The sequence below is a fragment of the Lactuca virosa genome, chromosome 3 (assembly GCF_052849685.1).
Source record: "Lactuca virosa cultivar CGN04683 chromosome 3, Lactuca_virosa_CGN04683_v6, whole genome shotgun sequence".
NCBI classification, from domain to species: domain Eukaryota; kingdom Viridiplantae; phylum Streptophyta; class Magnoliopsida; order Asterales; family Asteraceae; genus Lactuca; species Lactuca virosa.
Genome location: NC_136428.1, coordinates 144,449,471 through 144,470,003, shown reverse-complemented (window position 1 = coordinate 144,470,003; position 20,533 = coordinate 144,449,471).

Genomic DNA, 20,533 nt, shown 5'->3' with positions numbered 1-20,533 from the left:
CATGCAGCGAAGGAAGCTCTGAAATTAAAACCACTAAAGTCTGGGTGATAAAGAAAAAATCGGGGATAATGGAAGATGTCAGAAATGAAACGAAGCAAAAAGAAGTATGTAGTCACACAGAGGTTAAAGAATAAAATAAAGCTTTCGAATATTTGAACTTCCAGAATGCGTTTACGAATGATATCAAAGAAACATCCATTCTTGTTGGGCTCTAAGGCCCTCGACACAAATCGCATGATAGGACAGGCGATCCTGATGATCACGTATCCAACTAACTTCCAATGGGCTATCAAGATGATCCCTATTTATCCAAAGTTATGGAGTCTCTACTTTGCTGGGAACTTCGATGGATCTATGCGAAATTGGTTGGCTAGCCTTTCTCTAAAAAGCATTTGTAGCTTTGAGGAGTTATGTACTAAATTATGTAATAGTTGTATACACCAAATGAGGTTTCAGCAACAACGACATGCCATATTTGCGTCCAGGCAAAGGGAAGACGAGATGAACAAAGCCTATTTCAAGCGGTTTAATGAGATTAGTAGAAAAATGCCAATCAGGGACGACCCCATGATCATTACAACCTTTACGTATGAGTTATTGGAAAGAGGTCTGTTTAGTAAACTAGTGGGTATAGAATAACATAACGCCGAGGAGATGATACGTAAGGTAAATAGGTTTTTATGATAGGAGGACAAAAGCGTGGAAAAGGTTAAGATGGAAGGAATGGCAATCTCGTAGGCAGAAAGATGCATACAAAAACCCTATAGAAGTACCGTATGAGTATTCTCGCATATGGGAAAGGCGTCGAGGTACAAATATTAGAGAAGAAGGGGTGAAAGAGGGACGGGAAATGATAGAGAGCAGCCAGAGCCAGCAACCAAAGGAAATATCCTCGAGATCCAAATCAATTTTGTGATTTTCAAGTAGAAAATGGGTCACACCATAACAGATTGCGACAGCTTGAAGAGAGAGAAAGAAAAAAAGAGGAACTCAAGCATAAAAGGGGGATCGAACAAGAAGAAAGAAGAAACCATCTACGACACCGAAGTACTCATGATTTGGAGTAAAGAAGTAACAATGCTGATCAAGAGAAGAATTTGATCAAACATAGAATTCGGTGATAGGTATCCAATCCCGCCAAATCATCAAGGAACAGAACCTTTAATCATTAGGGAAGCTATAGGGAAAACCCTCATACACCAAATATATGTGGAAAATGGGAGCTGAGCAAATAATATCTATGACCACTGCTTGGCCCGGCTGCCAGAAGAAATCCAAGCTTTCATTTAATCAGCTACGGCAATCGTAGTACGGTTCGCCGGACAATCTGTATGGTCTACAGGAAAAATATCACTACCTTTCATGCTGGATGATTTTGAAAATGGATTCAAGAAAACTATATTGGCCGATTTTATTACAATCAAAGCGCCCTCCCCGTACAACATGCTCTTAGGGAGGACCGGGTTATGGCAATTACAAGCCGTACCTTCCATGATACATGGTTTATTGAAATTCACAACATAGGAAGATATGATAACTATAAGAAGTATCTCGCTGACCCTAATGGAAAGAAGTCATGCATTGCAACTTGAAGGAGCCAAGAGAGAAAAGAAGTCGGCAATGGAAGAAGGAATGGAAATCATTAACCCATAGTACCTAGATCAGACAGTATGAGTAGGGATAGAACTGTTGAACCAACTTCGAGTGGAGTTAGTCAGATTATTAAGAAGGCATGAAGACGTTTTCGCATGGTAACCAGAAGACATGACCTGTATACCACGAGCCATCATTACACATCGTTCAAACATTAACCCGAAGCATAACCCAATTAAACAAAACAAGCGGGGAATGGCGGAATAGAGAAACATCATAGTAAATAAAGGGGTGCAAGGCCTGGTTCAAACTGGATTAAGCAGAATTCTTATAGAATTCACATATATTAACAAAGCTTGTCCTAAAGATAGTTACCCTTTTTTATAAATTAAGCAGAAGATCGAATCATTGGGTGAATAAAAGTGGAAGTCTTTCTTAGATGCATAAAAGGGCTTCCACCAAGTACAGATAACCAAGGATGATAAAGTCAAGATAACTTTTCATATAGAAAGGTGGATGTACTGCTATACCAAAATGCCTTTCTGATTAAGGAATGTGGGAGCCACATACCAGAGGTTGGTCGATAAGGTCTTTGAAAAACAGATAGGTAGGAACGTGGAGGTGTATGTAGATGACATGGTGATTAAAGGTGTTGGAAATAGTGTCCAAGGTCATTAACTATTGGTAATATTTCTAATAATAATAGCAGGGTCCTTTTGGCTTTCCCTCAAGACCCAAATTGAGTAGAATAAATAAAGGAGAAATTGGTTTATTATATATTATGTATAATAATTAATTAAAAACTAATTGGAAATATATTTTGGGAATTAATTAACAATTTAATTAATAAAAGGGTTGAATATTCAATTAATCAATCGTTGGTTGATCAGGAATATTCCAGAACCCTAAGAAGAAGGATGGTGGACAAAAATTCTAATAGGATAAAGGGAATTTCGTTCTTAGGGTTATCCATCCCACATGGGCTTGAGAATAGAACCCTGGAAGGCATCCAATGCTATAAGCATTGCCTTAGGGATTCATTGTTGGTTGCTCATTTTTTGGCTTAGAGTTTCGCCTCTTCTTCCTCCTCCCATAGGGATGATTTCTAACCCTCTTAGGGTTTGTGAAATTGAACCTTCTCCTAGTTATTTTTATTCCACTCTTTGGTGTCATTGAGTGTGATACCATTAGAGGGATTCTGGTTTGGGTCCTCTCATCCAAGCAACTTCACAGAGGATCAAGATCTCAAGCATGGAGATCAAGGGCTACATAAAAGGTATGTTTTTCTTCTTTATTTGTTTTTTTTGTTTTCTAGGGTAGATGTAATTAGCATGAAACCATATATCTATAGGTTTCATGTACACTTAGGTATATTGTAGTATCAGAGTGTATTTGATGCAAAGAAAACCCAACAATCGTATCAGAGCCATTGGTTCATGATTACATTCACCCTACATTCATGTTTTTTGTAAATGCTTATTTGAAATTAAATGAAAGAAGAAAGATTGAAATATTCGTAATTAATAAACCTTTTAATCACAAGCCACAGTGTGGGAGTCCTTGCCTACGCCGTGGGGCTGCCGAATTTACGGTTCCATTTTCTTTTATTTTTCAATTTTGAAGATTTATCTAATATGGATATATACAAAATTTAAATTGTTTTAAATCTGGAAAAAAAAAATATTATGTAATAGAGATTTGAATTTGAATATTTATTTATTATTTAAAATACTGAATTTAAATATGTGATATTATTTATAATAGAGATTTATAAATTTGAATATTAACTCCTCATAATTTATTAATTGTGACATTGCGTCATCGCAATTAATTAGAATTAATAACAGACAACTAGATTTAAAGAGCTTTAAATTTACCCCATCGCAATTAATCGGGGACCATTAATTATTAAGAAAATTATTCAAAAAATTTTAAATCTAATTTTAATCCTTCAAAAAAAGAGATTAATCGGCGATTAGGTCCGATTAGGGTCGATTAGGTCCGACTTTGACATGCGTTGACTAAACTCGATTAGGTCCGATTAAGTCCGATTATGTCCGATTAGGCCTGATTAGGTCCGATTAATTCCGACTTTGACCTGTATTGACCAAATCCGATTATAGTAACCGATTAGCAATAAATCTCATCGATGGAGGCCCGATTAGCGATTAATCGGCCGATTAGGCCGATTTCTGCAACACTGATATATATATATATATATATATATATATATATATATATATATATATATATATATATATATATATATATATATATATATATATATATATATATATATATATATATATATATATATATATGTTCAAATGAGAACAATTCTTATATTGAGAACATTTGAGAACAAATTTCAACTACACATCTAAAAAAAGGAACGCGTCATTTAAGTGCTAATGAAGAAAGGAGTTATATGTAATTTAACTAATGATTCCCTGTGCTTTGTTTTTCACGCACAAACTTAGTGACACCCTTGTCTGGTCCTGCACTCTGCCCAACACCGACTCCTCCCGTTATGCCCCTCCGACATTGACCCCGCCTCCTAGTGTTTTTCTTCTTCCTATGAACTTTCATCTATGCACGATACTTGTTCCAGAAATTCAATGCTCAAACTCAACAATCTGATCTTACGAAGGTACTATCACTACTCTCTTTCTCTCTCTCTCTCTCATTAGCACATTCTAGTTTGATTTGTACTCTGATCAGGAAAACAATGGATCTGATCGAATTATGAGCCAGATTCATGATATTGTGAAATCTGACATCGTTTCATTTATAATCATGAATCGTTTCTTCTTTATGCTAATTGTTGGTGTCAATGATAAATGAAAATAGTAAGCTCTAGGGGCTGGATTGGAGTCTATTAGAGATTTGATGATCACTGTAGGATTTCATGCACACAAGGTGTTTGTCATATTGTCTGAAAGAACCTTATAAGTGTAAAAGTGGCATTTTATGTGAAAATCCTTAACATTAAACCCTCATTAAGCCAAACATTAAGGTCCTTAGGTTAAATTGAATTTCACATCTCAATATACTAATGAGTAACCAACAATCATGTTAAAAGTGATAAACTTAAGGCTTAACCATTAAGTACTTAATAGAACACCAAAAGTGATGTAAAAGCTATTATGATCAATTTTCCCAAATCTGTCCTCCAACTTCTAAAATTCGTGCAAGTCAGTAGGAAAACCTAAAAATCATGAGACTTATTTTTTTAGAAATATTATTGTGTCTAGTTTCTTCAAACTTTGAATCACATTTCGAAATTCCAAATCCTTGAGGGGTAAAATTGGCAATCTTCTCAGTTTGGTCCATGCTGTCACAGATTTCATGCATTGTTTTCAAAAAATCATAATAAATTTATCAGAACTCCAAATGCCAAAATTTCAAAGACTATAGTTATATATGGATGTATAGTTTCCCACATATAAAGGGTCTGATGTAATTCTAAGTAGATTGGTACAGTTTATTCCAATAGTGTTGAGTGGTCCAGAATGTGACAGCTTAAAGTTACTAACTTGTAAATTTAATATAAAATCAACCAAAAATCATTATAAAGAGATCTTTATATTTATGAAAAGATAAAAGAGAGAACTTTACCAATGATATTTTATCAAAATTTAAAAATGGGTTGAAAGGTAAGAAACCAGATCCCAAAAGAGGACTACAATCAAAGAGAAAATAAGAAAATATATGCATAAGTTTTATAAGAGTAATACAACAAAGTTGTGACAACCCGAACATTTTTCAGTCAACGAAAGTCAAATCCCGTTAAATAAAAATTTTGAATTTTATTTATTTTGTAAATTTTGTCAAGCTCGTAAGGGTTGAAAACAACTTAGATTATATAAATTAAATTTATATAAGTGTCGGGACTAAAATCTTGCGAAAAAACAAGTTTTTCCTCGAAAATCAGTCAAGTCTCGTTCATCCTGGTGTTTACGACCGTAAACCGTTCACGGCCTGGGGACCCCACCTCCAACCGTAAACCCAACATATATATATATATATATATATATATATATATATATATATATATATATATATATATATATATATATATATATATATATATATTACCCTCATTTCTACAATTCTGGCAGAAAACACTACTTTCTCTCTCTAAACCCACCAACCGAAAACTCAAGATTTCTCTCATCTATCATCCGAAAATCATCCAATCCACCTTGGAACTTGTTTTGGAGCACCAACCGAAAACTCAAGATTTCTCTCATCTATCCTCCGAAAATCATACAATCCACCTTGGAACTTGTTTTGGAGCATCAAACATTCACCATATCATCAAATCAAGCACTCTTCATTCTTGGGTTCACGACCGTAAAACCTTCAAATCTTCATATTTCACTAAGAACACGAAGAACAGGCTGCAAACCATTCAAAGACAGTAAACCCTTCAAGGGCAGAAAACAGTTCACGGCCGAGAGCAGTTCACGGCCGAAAACCTTTCACGACCGCAAACTACCCCAAATCGTGAAACTTGGCTGTAAACCTACTTTTTCCTCTTCGATCGAGTCGCGGTAACACTCCTAAACCAAAAGCAAGTGTTTTCTAAAACTTTAATTAATAGGTACGCTAATTTAAATGCAAATATGTATTTAATTATTATTAGGATTCCGTTAATTTCAAAGTGCATCAACTTGAGGGTTCTCATTTCCAGTCTTGTTGTCCGGCACATACACGCAACCAACTGTGAGTTCATACCCCTACATTTTTACTACTTTTAATGTTTTCAGGGGGAGAATACAAGTAAAATACTAGAATTTTGTGTTTTCTACAAAATGATTTCAAATGGAAATAAAAACCTTTGCAATCGATACAAACCGATAAATCACTTCATTTTATAAAAATATCTAGATAATTCTAATCCCTTATGTAACATGCTGAGCATGAGGGTAGTTTTCAATATATAATGATAATTGTAAGATTTTCAGCACCATACATATTATACATTCAAACTTTATTGATATACTTTGGAAGTATCATCAAACCTTTACAGAATTCAAGGCATACGAGTAAACATCCATACAAAACTATAATAGGTATAGTTTGGGGTTCAATACACTGTTTTACGAATTCAAGGACCGTACATCGTAAACATCATATAAACTATGGTAAAACTATTTTATGGTATACAATACCGTTTTGTTTAAATACAAGAGTACTTTACTAAATAATTATTTAAGTATAATTATTTTTACTCTACAAGACATACGTATAGATTCAAGTACCAGAGAACATTACATTACAAGTAAACTAGTCAATACAGGGTTGTGAGACATCACTTCAATTGTACCCTTCGGGGTGCGGGCTAAATGTGACAACCCGAAACTTTTCCCGTTATCATTACCCAGTTTCCGTTAATAAAATTTGGGTTTTTATTTAATTCCGTCGAATTTCTTAATTTGGGAAGGACCTTAAGTTTTAAATAAATAATATGTATTTTATACGATTCGGAATAAACCGGGAATCACGCGAAAAACTTGAAACTTCCTCGAAAATCACCGAGTTCACGGTAAGGAGGAGTTTACGACCGTAAACTCGTGTGGACCGTAAACACGTTTACGGTCAGGTGGACCCCTTTTTGACTGAGAACTCTACCCTATATATAAAGTATTTGGCTTTCATTTCACACTTTCAACACTTCAAAGGCTTTCTCTCTCTACTCTCTCTCTACCTGCATCGAGTTTCCTCCAAGACCTTCAAGAACACGGTTGTGTTTTGGACCGAAAATACCCCCATTTGCCTCAAAATTGTAAGTACCACCCTCCTTTACATCTATATAGTTACAATCCTTCATTTTGGACTTAAGATCATCACTCTTTGCATGAACAAAAGAGTTTACGGTTCTATGAATCTTCATAGACCGTAAACCCTTATAAAGGGTGTTCTTATAGCCTTTACCCTTCCTAAGGCTAAGAATGGTCCCCAGAATCTGATGCCTTTGAATGAAGCCCTTGAAAAACCATCATTTGTGCAAGATTGATGAGTTTATGGTTGTATCTCCTTAGACCGTACACCCTTCAATGACCGTAAACCCATGGAACCATGAACCTTATGACCGTAAGGTCATTAGACCGTGAACTCCATGACCGTAAGGTCATTGGACCGTAAACATTAAAACCGTAAACACTAAGGTCGTGAACACTTGGACCGTGAACTCCAGTGGTCATACCTCTTTGACCGTAAACTCTATAGGGTGGCCATATACCCTAGTTATGCAATCATATGTGATTGTATCCCATAAATATTAGAGTTTCCTAGCCAATAAGGGTGTTACCCTTCTTATTTAGTCGTCTATGCACTAAATTCATGCATATACATGTCTATATGTGTCTATTAGGATCATTCTGTGCTCAAGGTTACACCTGACACTCTGCACTCCTCTTCCAACCACACGTCAGAACCACTCAATACAGGTGAGTTCATACCCCTACATTTTCCGTGTTTTAATGTTTTCAGGGGGGAATACAAGCCAAACTCAAAGTATTTTATTAAATTTTAAACTTATTAATACAATTCAACGATTTCCATGTTTAATAAAATATTCTGATAGTTTATCCCTTTTGTATTATGTCGAGCATAAGGGAAGCTTTTAATTTGGCAATCTACTTCATGGTTTTCAGAAAGGTTTTTACAAAACATTTTCCATATCAACTCTAATAAACTATAATGGGTATAGTTTGGGATAACCCTCTAGACAGCTCTTCACAATTCAGATTTCATAAATGAATATATGTAAACTATGACAGATTTAGTTTATGTTATATATTTTCTAAGGAGTATGAAATACAATTATTTAAGGATGATTATTGTTTTATACTGTTTTTAGCACGTAAACTAGATTATACAGAATTGTGAGGCTCTACTTCAATACTGTACTCTTAGGTGTACATTGATAAATCATTTTAGTATAACCAGAGTCTCCTGGAGGGAGAGCGTGAGATTTGTGAATAGATCTATTCGGGACTGACAATCCCACGCGTGAACTGCTAGCTACAGTTAGGCGGGCACGTCTGGGGTGAACACATGTCATTTAGCTTAACGCCTGAAGAACGTTATTAAGGTCTCTCGGTCATATCAAGTATGGTTATACGACTCGCAAATAAGTATAAACTAACTTTGGTTTACAGACTCTAATCTTCATTTGTTTTATTTTCGGTAATAAAACTACTTTTATATATGCTAATAGTAAGCGGGGATTTCTAAACTGGCACCTCTACCTCTAGGACAGATAACCTGCTTTTAGGAAAAATATAGGATTTTCCCAGGATAACACTGGCATTTCTAAAACTGATGGTTTATTTTCTACTAATGGATGATCTTATTCATTCCATGACTCCTTGGATTGTGCGTATTTAGTACGAACCTGGAAGTCATGGAAGGAATGGGTTTTCAAACATGCTTTCATAAGAAAATATAGGATTTTCTTGAGAAACACTTTTCAAAAGAATCAAAGAACATTTTTCCACCAAAACTAAATGCTTATGAACTCACCAGCTTTATGCTGATATTCTTTCAAAACTTCTTGTATTCTCAGGAAATTAGTAGACATGTACTATCAAGAATTTGGAGAAGTCGGAGCGTTAGAGTCACGTCTTTCCATTTTACTTTTGATATGAACGAAATTATGTATTAAGACAAATGTAAACCTTTTTCATATATGTATTCAATGTTTGGTTGTGATTACTATGTTTGGTATGATACAATTGTTGTGATACTATACATGACGTCAACCAACCCCGAACGTTTCCGTCGTTCCGGTTTGGGGGTGTGACACTAAATCCTATCATAGTATAACCAAAGTCTCCTGGAGGGAGAGCGTGAGATTTGTGAATAGATCTATTCGGGACGGACTATCCCACACCTAAACTGCTATCTACAGGTTTTCATCAACATACAAACATTTGTATTCTCAGGAAATCAGTAAAGAAAATATTGGATTTTCTTGGAAACATACGAACATTTTCACAGATTCATCAACAGGTTTTCATTTCAAAAACATGCTTATGAACTCACCAGCTTTAATGCTGATACTCTTCCAAAACCACTTGTATTCTTAGGAAATCAGTAGATAGGTACTCTCGTAGGCATTTGAGAAGACGGAGCTTATAGTGTCTCGTCTTTTATACTTTTGTTATACTTTTGTTGTATACAAACTATGTATCAAACAGATGTAAATATTTTACTTATTCAATGTAATGGTTGTGTTTACATTGATTACTATGATGCAATTGTTTTGATATTGTACATGACGTCCTCCACTCCCGAACGTTTCCGTCGTTTCGGTTTGGGGTTGTGACAGATTGGTATTAGAGCTATTGTTTATAGTGAACTAAGTATACCGAACCTTACATGGTATACAACTATAAACACCAAAGGGGCCTAAGCACTCTGAAACTAAAAGTATACTTTTAAAATTTAAGTATTTTACAAGAAGTATAGAAGTATACACACATACCAGAACCAATATCACAAGAAGAACAAAACAAAAGTATTTAGATGTTGGACACTGCTGTTAAACCTGGACAATTATGTAATCATATCTGGAATAAATATAGCCTGATCAACTATATTTATTTGAGATGCGACCAACATGCGTTTGGGAGTGATGGTGTTATTGTAGCAAGTCTAAAACTTACCAAACTCCATACAAAAGAAAACAATAGAACAAAACACACAACCTAAAATACTATAGGAGTATTTTATCTAGAGCCAAAACATTGTAGACATTTCATTCCAAGTGTTTCTATTTATCTTTCCAGCGATTGTTTACTTGTATTAGTAGACTTCTTCTGTAAAATCGCTTAATAGAACACTTTAGTTATCAGGTTGAGATATATCTTGTTTTATATCACCTGACTTCCGACCATTATAGAGGTCTTATCTTCGTTTTTATCATGAATTATTTTAGAGAAAGATGCCTCCAAAGAAGAAGTCCAATCAAAAGAACAACGATCGTCCACCGCCGCCACCTCCTTAGTTCGATCCTGTTATATTCCAAGCAGCGGTTACAGCTACAATGTTGCAGATCAATCCTGGCGGCAGTAGCGGATCGGGAAGTGGAACCCACCCTGTTAATCTTGATGGTGGCCAGGGACACCTGAAGGAGTGTTCCTACAAAGACTTTATGAACATGAAACCCAAATCATTTGATGGAAATGGAGGTGTCATTGCCCTAACTCGTTGGTTCGAGAAGATTGAATCAATTTTCGAGATCTGTGCGTGCCCTGAGGCAAGCAAGGTGATGTTTTCCGCCTGCACCTTCACCGATAGAGCACTAACTTGGTGGAATAGCCGAGTCAAATCCCTAACTCTACCGGTAGCCAATGCCATGGGTTGGGAGAATTTGAAAGAACTAATGCTTGTGGAGTATTGCCCAAGGGGCGAGATGCAAAAGTTGGAGCATGAACTCTGGAACCTGAAGATGAAGGGTTCCGACATTGCTGCGTACACTGCTTGTGACACCAGTCAAATTTTGGTCAAAAATAAATTGATCAATAATCATAATTGGGATGAACCAAGTGGTAGAGTTTGTAACAAGGTTTCCAAAAAGATAAAGAACACTGAAATTCGAGTTATAACGAAGGAGTTATGATTTTTCGAAGTTTCAGTTATGCAGTAGCCAGCTAAAGTTGTAGAATATGTTAAACCAAGAACGTTCATAAAAAGAACATAAAAATCTGACTTCGTATGAGGAAGTTATGATTTTTCGAAGTTTCGGTTTAGCAGTAGACAGCTAAAAAATTCGAAATATAAATCGATCGATATTTAGCCGACGCAACTTAAACAAGAATCGAAGGTCTCGTCAAAAGTAGCACAATGGTAAAAAGACAGACGAAAACGGACGTCGGATGAAGAAGTTATGAATTTTTAACGGATTTCCTATCCCGGTCTGTTATAAATAATAATATTAAAAATAAAATCAAAATCAGCCGACGAAGTCTAAACGAAAGTCGTAAAGTATGATTTTACCTACGCGTGCACATAAAGAACGCCAAAAACGGAGCTCGTATGCGAAAGTTATGATTTTCGCAAGTTTTTGGCACAAAAATCAAGAAAATGTTGAAAACCGGGAAATTTCGCATGAGTCACCTCGGACAGGTCATCCCTCGCATGCGAGGCCTCCACGTGTCATCTTCTGGTTGGACCGCAGTTCACGTGTCACCTTCTGAGTGGACCGCAGCCGAGGTCCAATAAGCTTCAGACACCATCGCATAAGACACCCCGCGGATGCTCCTCAGACACCCCTTCGCATGCGTGTACTCCTCCTATTGGACCGAAGCCTAGCCCAATCCGAAGACTCCATCTGTCCAAGCCTCGCAGGTGTCCTTCGCTGCTGACCGACGCGTAGCTGCTGACTCTTCCTCACCTTCGCCACCTGTCCTCCTCGGCCGAACCCTCGCACCCCTATATAAAGGGTGTGAGCCTTCTCGCATTTGAAGAGTTTTTCACCCCAAAATTTCCCCTTTTTCACATTTCCACCCCGTAAACTTTCTCATGACCCCCAAGGCCCCGGTATCGTGTCTAAAGCCCGAAGCAATCCCCGGACCCCCGGAATTCACGAGAAGTTATCCTCTCTCCTGTCGAAACTCTGCCCGATTTGAGCCGGTTTCTCGTCAAATAAACTCTTTCCGGGAAACGAAACTCTGCCCGAATCACCGCTTATCAAAGTGAGTTCATACCCCCGTAATTTCATAATTTCTACTGTTTTAAGGGGTGGAATACAAGCATAACACAAGAACTTTGTGTTATAAAATCATGATTTCAAATCATGATAAAACAACATTAAATCATTAAAAATACTCAAAACATTAAACTCTTTTATCATCTTATAGTTTTCCCCAAAATTCATGTGTATATATATATATATATATATATATATATATATATATATATATATATATATATATATATATATATATATATATATATATATATATAACTAAGATTTAAAAGGCTTAGGACTGATAACTCATTCGGGGTCCTTTTCCTTGTTTGGATGTGGGCTTATAGTACCGGTTATTTGTCCGAGTGTCGTTTAAGTTTTACTTATATATAAAATTGTATATGTATAAAAATATAATAGTTGTTTCATCAGTTTAACTACCTTTATAACATGTTGAGCAAGGGATTACATGCAAACATGGTTAAATACACATTCAGAAAGTACATATAAATTATAATAGGTATAATTTATACATAGAGCAATAATTCATGATTCAAGTATACTAGAATACACAGTCTTACAAGAAACAACGGTTTTGATACAGAACAAATCAAGGGTTTACACTTATCAAATACATGTTAGAAATTCTTATTCAAGAACATAATGTCAATCATTTATTTCAGAATGATTAGGTTTTGATTCAAGAACATACTGTCAATCATTTATTTTAGAATGATTGGGTTTTTCATAAATAATACACATGTAACGTTTATATGCTTTTTATGAGACACTAAGTTCAGGTTGTTTAATTCATTTTAGACAACATAGGAAAAGCCCTGACATTATAACCAGAATCTCCAGCCGGGGATCGAAACAAGTGTGTGTAGATCTATATCGGGATTGACAACCCCGCACTCAGGCTGCTAGCTACAGTCAGGCATATACGCCGATGACTGGCAATTGTTATCACCAGTTTAAATGCCCACAAAGCGTTTGTTTCAGGTCATCCATCATAGTATCGTTATAATAAGTCATTAAAAAGATATTAACAATACGTTAGTGTATAAACAACTAAACTAAAGTACACCTTCAAAGTACCAGTTTAAGGAATACAAAATACAATGGTTCAATACAGTTTTCAATAACAGCTGGTGGAGCCAGGCACACTCTCAGTTACAAGTTTTCATAAAGGAATACAAATACAAAACATTAATACAAGGAGAACGGTTTATGAGATTAAAACACTTACACAAATGGGAATCTAGTCATTTACTTTCAGTAAACTAGTATAACATAACGAACCTTTAGTGGTTAATTCTATAATTCCTTAGTTGCTACGTCATAGTTATACATAAGTAATATCCGATTGACAGTGAAATGTGTGACTTCCGCCTTACTTCCTGTTCCTTGTTTGGTTGTGGGCTTAGGGCAGATACACCCATTTGACTGTCCATTCGATATTGGTTTATATATAATAAGTATAAACTAAGTAATTACAGAGGGAAACTATTGAGGTTATCAGTTAATCACCTCAGGAAATATAGGATTTCCTGGAGAAACCAGTGAACTTATCCATAGAACATAGGGTATACTTAACAGAACTAAAATACTTATGAACTCACCAGCTTAAATGCTGATCTACTCTTTCCAAATAACTTGTGTTCTCAGGAATCCAGTAGACAGGTACACTCCCGAAGCTTTTGAGAAGACTACCTAGTACCGTACCGCGACTCTTGTCTTCTACTGTACCTACTTTAGTGTTTGAATATGTAATGTTTAAACACTAAACTTATACTTATTAATGCAATGGTTGTTTGTACTTTGATTACTATATTGCATGTGTTGTGATACTTACCTAAAGTCCTCCGCCCCCGAATGTTTCCGCCATTCTGGTTTGGGGGTGCGACACTGCTAGGTTCAACGACCTAGCTCTTCTGTGTCCCGGAATGGTCACCCCGGAAAGCAAGAAAATTGAGAGGTACATATGGGGATTGACACCCCCAACTCAAGGGAACATCTTGGCTGCTAAACCTCTCACATTTGACAGCGCCAAGTGTCTGGCGCATACCTTGATATATCACGAGGATGATCATGAACGCGTAGCAACCGTTCCCGAACCACCAAAGGAGAGCGGTGGAAAGAGAAAGTTCTGGAATAAGCACAAGGGCAAGTCTTCGCAGGAGCCCTCCAAGAAACAACAAACAGTGGCAGTCCATGCTGCTACCACTCCTGTTGCTGTTCCTACAACTCAAGCATCGGTTAGTAGATATGTTAGAACCCTTCCAAGGTGCGATAGGTGTAACTTCAATCATCACAGACCCTGCCATGACATGAAATGCAACAGCTGTGGAAAAAAGGGACACACAGTCCATTTCTGAAAAACACAAGTCCAACCAACCAATCAGGCTCCTGGAGCTGGAGTTGGTCAAGCCTGCTATGGTTGTGGTGAAACCGGGCATTACAAGAGGGATTGCCCAAAAACGACAGCTGCAGGCAATACAGGGAAGGTTCTAGCTATGGGCCAGGAGGAGGCAGTCGTTGATCCCACCGTAGTTACGGGTACGTTCCTCCTCGACAACTCTTATGCATGCATTCTTTTCGATGTTGGTGCGGAGAGGAGTTTTGTTAGTCATGCATTAAAACATCTACTCAAGCATAAATCCCAACCTTTAACCGAAACATTCACCATCGAGATGGATAACGGAAAGAAAGAGAGCACTAACGACGTATTCAGAGGCTGTACCCTTACCCTAAACGACCATTCTTTTCCAATCGACCTCATGCCAGTTTCCATAAAAAGTTTCGATGTCATCATCGACATGGATTGGTTGAGCCCCAATCGTGCTGATATCCTTTGTTATGAAAAGGCCATTCACCTCAATCTGTCATCTGGCGAAGCCCTCGTTATCTATGGTGATAAACTCAACTCTAGCCTTCGTATCATTTCGTACATCAAAAGCCAAAAATATTTGCGAAAGGAGTGTCATGCATTCCTAGCCCATGTCGTTAATGAAAAACAGGAAGTTAAAGACCTCGAGAGCATCCCCGAAGTCTGCAACTTTCCTGATGTCTTCCTCGAAGATCTTCCAGGAATTACTCCCGAGTGCCAAGTCGAGTTCCGAATCGACTTAATTCCCGGAGCTACCCCCGTAGCTAAATCCCTTATCGTCTAGCGCCGGCAGAAATGCAAGAGTTATCTAGCCAACTCAATGAACTACTCAACAAGGGATTCATCAGACCAAGTTCCTCACCTTGGGGAGCCCCGGTCTTATTTGTGAAAAAGAAGGATGGGTCCTTTCGGATGTCCATAGATTATCGTGAACCGAACAAACTTACCATCAAAAACCGTTACCCCTACCCAGAATCGACGACCTCTTCGATCAACTCCAAGGAGCCAGCTACTTCTCAAAGATAGACCTAAGATCAGGGTACCATCAATTACGATTCCATGAGGGTGATGTTCCTAAGACAACATTCCAGACTCGATATGGTCACTACGAGTTTGTAGTAATGCCCTTTGGTCTAACCAACACACCCGTGATATTCATGGATCTGATGAATCGGGTGTGCCGCCCATTCCTAAACAAGTTTGTGATAGTATTCATAGATGATATACCTGTCTATTCTCGGAGTGAGGAAGATCATAGACAGCATTTAAGGCAAGTGCTGAGAACTCTAAGGGCGGAGAAACTATATGCAAAATTCTCAAAGTGCGAATTCTGGATCAGAAAAGTAACTTTCCTCGGTCACGTGGTTAGTGGAGAAGGCATACACGTGGACTCTTCCAAAATTAAAGCGATCGAGAATTAGTCAGCACCGAATATGCCCACAGAAATCCGTCAATTCTTAGGTCTTGCGGGTTACTATCACAGGTTTATTCAGAATTTCTCCAGGATTGCTAAGCCTCTTACCGCCCTAACTCAGAAAGGTGTAACCTTTAGTTGGGGAGAAAATCAAGACATTGTGTTCCAAACATTGAAGAAGACCCTATGCAGCGCACCTATCTTGTCTCTTCTGGAAGGGACGGAGGACTTCGTGGTCTACTGCGATGCATCCAATCAGGGGCTAGGTTGTGTGCTCACGCAGCAAGGAAAAGTCATTGCATATGTGTCGAGACAGCTGAAAGCACACGAAGTCAATTATGCAACTCACGATCTGGAGTTGGGAGCAGTGGTCTTCGCATTAAATATTTGGAGACATTATCTCTACGGAACCAAGTGCACCATCTTCACCGACCATAAAACCCTTCAGCACATTTTTGACCAGAAGGAGTTGAACATGAGACAACGACGATGGGTAGAACTACTCAACGATTATGAGTGTGAAATACGCTATTATCCCGCAAAGGCCAATGTGGTAGCAGATGCCCTCAGCCGGAAGGAGTACTCAGGTCGCAGAGTGAAGGCACTCACAATGACTATCCATTCCCATCTGTCTGCACAAATCAGAGAGGCTCAGCTGGAACCCTTGAAACCAGAGAACATGTTGGACGAAGCCTTGTGGGGAATGGAAAAGAATTTGGAAATCAAGGGAGTCGGAGTTTATTATTTCATGAACCGGATCTGGACCCCAAAGTACGGCGGTTACAGGGAGGTTGTCATGAACGAAGCTCACCGGACTAGATACTCCGTTCACACAGGTTCGGATAAGATGTATCTGGATCTCAAAAAGCTCTATTGGTGGCTAAACATGAAAGCAGAAATTGCTACCTTCGTGGGCAAGTGCCTGACTTGCGCCAAGGTGAAGGTGGAATATCAAAAGCCCTATGGACTTCATTACCAAATTGCCCAAGACCCCGACTGGCCATGACACTATCTGGGTAATCATAGCAGATTGACCAAGTCTGCCCACTTCCTGCCAATCAAAGAAACATACAAGATGGAGAGACTGACCCCGAATTTACATCCAAGAGATAGTTCGACTGCGTGGTGTGCCTATGTCCATTATCTGTGATCGAGATAGCAGATTCACCTTGAGATTTTGGCAGTCATTGTAGAAGGCTCTTGGAACTAAGCTGGATAAAAGCACAGCTTACCATCCACAGACCGGCGGCCAGAGTGAGATAACCATTCAAACCCTAGAAGACATGCTGAGAGCGTGCGTTATCGACTTTGGTAAGTCATGGGATACCCATTTGCCATTGGTCGAGTTATCTTACAACAACAGCTATCACACTAGCATCAGAGTTGCTCCATTCGAAGCCCTCTATGGTCGTAAGTGCAGATCTCCTCTGTGTTGGGCTGAGGTGGGTGACACGCAGCTAGCCAAAGGTCAAGTCCCTGATAGCACTCTCACTGGCCCAGAAATCATCCGAGAAACCACAAAAAAGATCGTACAAATCCGGGAACGACTAAAGGCTTCAAGAGATAGACAAAAGAGCTACGTCGACAAAAGAAGAAAACCTTTGGAGTTCCAGGTTGGTGACCGTGTTCTGTTAAAGGTCTCACCCTTGAAAGGCATGATACACTTTGGAACGCGTGGAACGCTAAATCTAAGATACATTGGGCCATTCGAGATTCTCGCCAGGATCGGCCCCGTAGCTTACAAACTCCGTTTACCCCTAGAGCTTAGCAACGTGCATCCCGTCTTCCACGTGTCAAACCTCAAAAAGTATCTATCCGACGAGACTCTTGTGATTCCACTCGATGAAATCGAGGTCAATGAGAGTCTTAACTTCATGGAAGAGCCAGTCGAAGTCATGGATAGGGAAGTCAAGCGAACGAAACAAATTCGCATCCCGATAGTGAATGTTCACTGGAATGCCAAGTGGGGACCTGAATTCACTTGGGAGCGCGAAGACCAGGTAAAACAGAAGTATCTGCATCTCTTTCCCTAGTCCATAATTGTATTCGTTTTAGAATTTTGGGACGAAATTCCCTCTATCGGGGGGATGATGTGACAACCCGAACCTTTTTAGTCAACGAAAGTCAAATCCCGTTAAATAAAAATTTCGAATTTTATTTATTTTGTAAATTTTGTCAAGCTCGTAAGGGTTGAAAACAACTTAGATTATATAAGTTAAATTTATATAAGTGTCGAGACTAAAATCGTGTGAAAAATCATGTTTTTCTTCGAACCGTAAACCGTTCACGGCCGTAAACCGTTCACGGCCTGGGGACCCCACCTCCAACCGTAAACCCAGCCTATATATATATATATATATATATATATATATGTATATATATATATATATATATATATATATATATATACCTTCATTTCTACAATTCTGGCCGAAAACACTACTTTCTCTCTCTAAACCCACCAACCAAAAACTCAAGATTTCTCTCATCTATCCTCCGAAAGTCATCTAATCCACCTTGGAACTTGTTTTAGAGCATCAAACATTCACCATATCATCAAATCAAGCACTCTTCATTCTTGGGTTCACGGTCGTAAAACCTTCAAATCTTCATATTTCACCATGAACACAAAGAACAGGCCACAAACCATTCAAAGACCGTAAACCCTTCAAGGGCAGAAAACAGTTCATGGCCGAGAACAGTTCAAGGCCGAGAACAGTTCAAGGCCGAAAACCTTTCACGCCCGCAAACTACCCCAAATCGTGAAACTTGGCTATAAACCTAGTTTTTCCACTTCGATCGAGTCTCGGTAACATTCCTAAACCAAAAGCAAGTGTTTTCTAACACTTTAATTAATGGGTTCGCTAATTTAAATGCAAATATGTGTTTAATTATTATTAGGATTCCGTTAATTTCCGCGTGCATCAACTCGAGGGTCCTCATTTCCAGCCTCGTTGTCCGGCACATACACGCAACCAACTGTGAGTTCATACCCCTACATTTTTACTACTTTTAATGTTTTCAGGGGGAGAATACAAGTAAAATACTATAATTTTGTGTTTTATACAAAATGATTTCAAATGGATTTAAAAACCTTTTCAATCGATACAAACCGAGAAATCACTACATTTTATAAAAATATTTAGATAATTCTATTCCCTTATGTAACATGCTGAGCATGAGTGTAGTTTTCAATATATAATGATAATTGTAAGATTTTCAGCACCATACATATTATACATTCAAACTTTATTGATATACTTTGGAAGTATCATCAAACCTTTACAAAATTCAAGGCATACGAGTAAACATACATACAAAATTATAATAGGTATAGTTTGGGGTTCAATACACCGTTTTACGAATTCAAGGACCGTACATCGTAAACAGCATATAAACTATGGTAAAACTAGTTTATGGTATACAATACCCTTTTTTTAAATACAAGAGTACTATACTAAATAATTATTTAAGTATAATTATTTTTACTCTACAAGACATACGTATAGATTCAAGTACCAGAGAACGTTACATTACAAGTAAACTAGTTAATACAGGGTTGTGAGACATCACTTCAATTGTTTCCTTCAGGGTGCGGGATAAATCCTATCGTAGTATAACTAGAGTCTCCTGGAGGGAGAGCGTGACATTTGTGAATAGATCTATTCGGGACTGACTATCCCACACCTAAACTGCTATCTACAGTTAGGCAGATATGCCTGGGGTGACAAATATCATAACGTCCGATGCCTGAAGAACGTCGTAGGGGTCACTAGGTCATATCAAGTGTGGTTATACGAACTCACAACAATATAAACTAACCCTTTTTGTTTACGGGATTTCATTCTTCAATAGTTTTATTTTAAGTAATAAAACTACTATACATTCTGGTGTTAGCCAGGGTTTTCATACAATGCATTACTTACATTACTGGTAATAGCCAGGGATTTCATACAAGTACTTTCATACATAAAAACAGAATTCAATAATGAACTTACAATTGGTCTTAAGGTTTAAGAATACCTTTTTACTAAACAAAATATTGGATTTTCTTGGAAACATACAAACACTTTCACAGATTCATCAACATGTTTTCATTTCAAAAACATGCTTATGAACTCACCAGCTTTAATGTTGATAGTCTTTCAAAACCACTAGTATTATCAGGAAATAAGTAGATAGGTACTCCCGCAGGCATTTGAGAAGACGGAGCATATAATGTCTCGTCTTTTATACTTTTGTTATACTTTTGTTGTATATAAACTATGTATCAAACAGATGTAAATATTTTACTTATTCAATGTAATGGTTGTGTTTAGTTTGATTACTATGATGCAATTGTTTTGATACTGTACATGACATCCTCCACCCTCGAACGTTTCCGCCGTTTCGGTTTGGGGGTGTGACAAAAGCACAAACAAAATAATGTTAT